This window comes from Castor canadensis, chromosome 5, assembly GCF_047511655.1.
Source record: "Castor canadensis chromosome 5, mCasCan1.hap1v2, whole genome shotgun sequence".
Taxonomy (NCBI): Eukaryota; Metazoa; Chordata; class Mammalia; order Rodentia; family Castoridae; genus Castor; species Castor canadensis.
Genome location: NC_133390.1, coordinates 83,247,293 through 83,252,229, shown reverse-complemented (window position 1 = coordinate 83,252,229; position 4,937 = coordinate 83,247,293).

Genomic DNA, 4,937 nt, shown 5'->3' with positions numbered 1-4,937 from the left:
GAGGCGTTTACCCGGCATGCTCTGCGGGGCAGGGCGGGGCGGGGCTCCGGGCTCAGTCCACGCGAGGTCTCTGACGCTCTGAGAACGTCATTTAGCCCTGGAGCGTCCCACGGGCGTTTCCGCTGCGAAACTATTCGGCTCGTGGCCTCCTTCACCCCTCAAGAAGAACGGAGTTTAGGGTGCGTGGAAGGCATCCTGCTGATCACCGTCCTCGGGTTCTACTTGGTCGCAGAGCAGCCTGTGCCTTAAGGGCAGAGACATCAAGATGCCTTTTTCTCCAGACGTCTCTTGAGGACATGTTTCTGACACCGCCAGTAATGTCTGCCTGGCTTGTTGGGAAGAGAGCGAGAACCGTCCATGCAGCTATGGACATCTAATTCCTGAAGTGTGGTAGTGTAGGCGCTCAATAAAAGCTAAAAGACAAGACAGAACTGTGCCTGGATTATGTTTTATGGGATCATTAGAAAAGGGAAGGAAAACACTTAGGTGGAAAATGAAAAAAAAACCTCTCAGGAGTGGAAAGGACTAGATAGTGGATGACAGGATCATTTCAAAGTCGGGAAATGCGAGTGTAACGGATGCTCTGATGTGCCACAGTTTAGGTCTCAGATACTCTCCCAGCTGCGGGGAGTGTGACAGCTGACAGCTTCCAGCAGTCCTTCTCCAGCATTGTCCTTTGCCAAACAGCGTTAAAGTTGCATTCCTTCCCTGGGGTAGCCTACCTCCGGGGACTGGTCTACCAGGGGTATAAGGCTTAGCTCCTTTTGATGCACGGATGACAAGCATAGAAATTTCAGGAGCTCAGGGTTCTTGAGCCGGCTCTGAGAATAAAAGCACAGGCGTCAGCAGCAGAGGTCGGAAAGATTTTATTTGGAGAGAAGAGAAAGACTGCATAGTGGGGAATGCAGGGGAACCCAGAAACTAGTAGTCCCGTGGTCAGGTTGGAGACTGGGTTTTTATAGCCTTTTTTGCATTGCCAGAGGGCAGAGTTGTCTCTCGTGTAGACAGAGGTTTCCTGGGAAGGAAAGGTGTCTCCTTGACCACTTATCACCTTTTGGGACCTCCTGCAGTCCATCCTTCAATCCCCCATCTCAATGGTCACCCTAACTGCTGTTAGGGATAGGGATTGCAAAGTCTGCTCAGTAACTGTTCCCTGCTGACAGGGGGCGGGGGAGGGGGGGGGTGAAGGGGCCCACAGCATCAGGGCTTACCATGAGAGAGGAGTTCAAGGGGCCCCTCTAAGGTAGGTTGTTTTCATCTCCATCAGGGGCATTTGTAGTTTGATGGATTCTAGGCAAGAAGAAACAAACTTGACAAGTAAGTTTAAAACACAAGCAAGAGAATAAATAATAGTAGCTATAGGCCCCAGAAAGGGTAGGAACCAAGTCCTGGAGGGGAGCCAGGATTTTATTTGGTCCCATACCTGTGTAGAAACCTAAGTTTCAAGAGATTGCTCCTGGAGCCACCTAGACTGTTGGAGAATGTAATCGCACGTTCCTCTACAATGCCTGAAGTGTTTATATATGTGCAACAGAAAGTATTGGCCATGGTACATACCCCTTCTTGTTTAGCCAAAAGAAAATTTAGGGCCAGGTCCATGACCATACAGGCAAGGGACAACAAAGACCTTTGCATATCCTTAATGGCAAGGCCTACCCGGTCTGAGGTGTCCTCTACTACTTAGGGTTTTTTTGCAGTTACATGATTGGCAATCACCCCACAGCTGATTCCAGATAGGGTTGTAACTAATGCTGTTATCCCTAAAACTATTAAAATAACCTCTCTTTTATCTTTATGGGAAGCTGTTCCTGTTGTAGTTAGCATTCTCCTTTTCTTCCAAATGCCTGCATGAGCATGCAGAATCAGGAAGGTGTACTTAGAATCTGTATAGATGTAGACTCTCTGTTCTTTTGACAGTCTTAGGGCTTCTGTTAGGGCCACTAATTCTGCCAATTGAGCACTTGTATAAGGAGGAAGAGGACCTGATTTGAGGATGCCAAATTTTGTTACAACTGCGAACCATGCATGTCTGACACCATTCTTGACAAAGGAACCTCCATAGGTGTATAATTCTAGATCTGGGTTTGTTAAGGGCTGACCACTTAGGTCAGGTTGGGCAGCATAATTTTCCATAAGTACCTTCTCACATGAGTGTTCAGGATTTCCCTCTGCCTCTGGTAGAAGGGATGCAGGATTTAGGCTCTGACAGGTCCTTAAAGTTATTTCTGTCCCTCCCAGATGCTGGACCTAGTATTTAAGTAGACAGCTATCAGATAGCCAAAGTTCTCCTTTTGAGTTTAAAATTTCCCCTAGGTTGTGTGGGGTATAAACCATTAGGTGGCAATTTAGGATAAGTTTTTGAGGTTCAGGGACTAGAAGGCTTACTGAGCCACTGCTCTAAGACATCCTGGCCATCTCTTTGCTAACTGATCTAATTCTTTGCTTAAGTAGCCTACTGGCTGGCGAGGGATGCCCTGGAGCTGAGTCACCACTCCCAAGACTAGTCCTACCTTTTCATAAACATATAATTGAAACTTGTCTTGTACTGGGAGACCCAGGACTGGAACTGTCATAAGGGCTTTTTTTAAACCAGTGGAATGCATTTTCTGACTTGTCATCCCATTCAATAAAGGGCTGGGGATCCTTCTGTGCTGCCTTAAGGATTTGATATAAGGGCCTGACTAGGTCTGCATATCCCAGGATCCAAACTCTACAGTATCCTGTGACCCCCAAAAGACCCTCAATTGCTTTAGAGTTTTAGGTAAGGGAAACATCAGGATTGGATGGATTTTAACTTCTCCTAGAGCCCTCATTTCTTTCTCCAGGACAAGACCTAAATATGTAACACTAGACTAACACAATTGGGCTTTTTCTTTAGAGATTTTATAACCTCTATCTGCTAAGAAGTTTAGTAAGGATTCAGTGGCTCGTGTAATGACAGGCTCACTCGGTCCACAGGGTAGGAGGTCATCTACATATTGCAGCAGAGTAGCTTGTGGATATTGCCAACCCAAAGACGTGGAGGCTGTCTCTGAATCCCTGGGGGAGGACAGCCCAGGTGACCTGTCCAGACTTTCTTGTGGGGTCCTCAAAGGCAAAGATAGGTTGACCTTTATGGTGTACGGGAATACAAAAGAAGGCATCCTTTAAGTCCAGGACAGAGTAGTAAGCAGTACCTGGAGGTATCTGGGCTAAAAACATATAGGGATTTGGAACTACAGGGTGGAGAGGCACTATTGCTTCGTTGATCAGGCAGAGATCCTGGACTAGCCTCCATTTGTTATGTCCCTTCCTGACACCGAGAGTAGGAGTATTATATGGGCTGGAACATTCTATTAGCAGTCCCTGTCTCTTTAAGTCTTTGATTATGGGAATTAGCCCCTCCTTAAAAGGATATTGTTTTTGATGGGGAAATCAGGAGGGGTCCTTGAGATGAATGAGGAGTGGGACTGCTGTTTGTGCCCGTCCCACAGTATGTCCATCTGTCCACACTGTGGGGTCTACTTGTTCCTCTATTAGGGGCAAGCAAAAGTACTCTCCTGGGGGTAAAGGGAGCTGTACCCCTAATTTAGATAGAAGGTCTCACCCTAGCAGAGGAGTAGGGGTTTCTGGGACAATTAAAAAGGAGTGACAGAAATGGAAATCTCCCCAGGAGCAGGCTAAAGGCTGAGTGAAATAATGCTCTAGGAGCTGGCCTGATATGCCCGAACAGCAATTTTCTTGGAGGACCTGGGTCCAGGAGAGAAAGCAATAGCTGAGATTCTGGCTCCAGTATCGATAAGGAGGCTGACCTTGTGCTTTTTGATAGTGAGTATAACCCTGGGCTCCTCTGCTTTTACAGTGGTTACAGAAGCCTGGATGGGAGGCCCCAGGACCCATCATTGGGTGGGAGGCTCTGGCCTTAGTTCCCCTGGGAACCAGGGACATTGTGCCTTCCAATGTTTCCCCCAACAAATGGGGCAGGGTCCCAGAGGTAGCTTTCTCCAGAGGCACTCCCTCCTAAAATGGCCTGCCTGACCACATTGAAAGCATGTTCTCATCCTTGGGTTTGGACTTTGCCCCGGGGAAGCCTCTCTGAGCTCTGTGATCAGTGCCTCCTGTCATTTATCCTTTCTCTTTTCTTTCTCCAGGTCTTTCTTTTCTTTTTCTAAGTCCCTATTATAGTATTCGGACGTGGCTACATGGACCATTTAGTCTAGATCTCTGCTCCTCTCAGCCACTGGTTTTTGAAGCTTTTTACAAATATCTGGTGCTGTGTTAGAAATTTATCTTTTAGGATGATTTCCTCTTCCTGTGACTCTGATACAATGTTGATATGCTTCTGTAAAGCATCCTTAAGTCTCTGTAGGAAAGCTACTGGGGTTTCTATGGGTCCTTGCTGTACAGCTGTGACTTGGGAGTAATTAAGAGGTTTTACCTTGGCCCTCCTTAGAGCCTCAAGAATGCAGTGGATGAAATGGTTACGGTGCCATTCATCCTTGTCATTTTCAGAGTCCCACTTAGGGTCATACCTAGATACTACCTGATCTCCTGTTGGAACTGGGAATCAAGGTTCCCTTTTGGGTATCCAGTGTCTTTGTCTTTCTTCTCCCTCCCCCTCCTCCTCCTGTGAGGGCCCAGTCTGAGATAGGCCTGTAGGGCCACATTTGTCTAAGTGATAATCATCCCCAACTTTGGCTGCTTGATCTAGTATCCACTGTTTCTCCAGAGCAGTTAGGGTCTGAGATAGCAATAATATTACATCTTTCCAGCTCAGTTCAAAGTTTTGGATGACTTCTCTAAATGCCTGGATGCACTGATTTGGGTTTTCTGTGTAATTTCCTAAATCCTTTTTTATTTCTTTAAGTTCACTCACTCTAAAAGGAATGTGAGTCTTATCCCCTCCAGGAATTAACTGGAGGGGGTAGAATCCTGTGGGACAATGTCTGGTGTGTGAG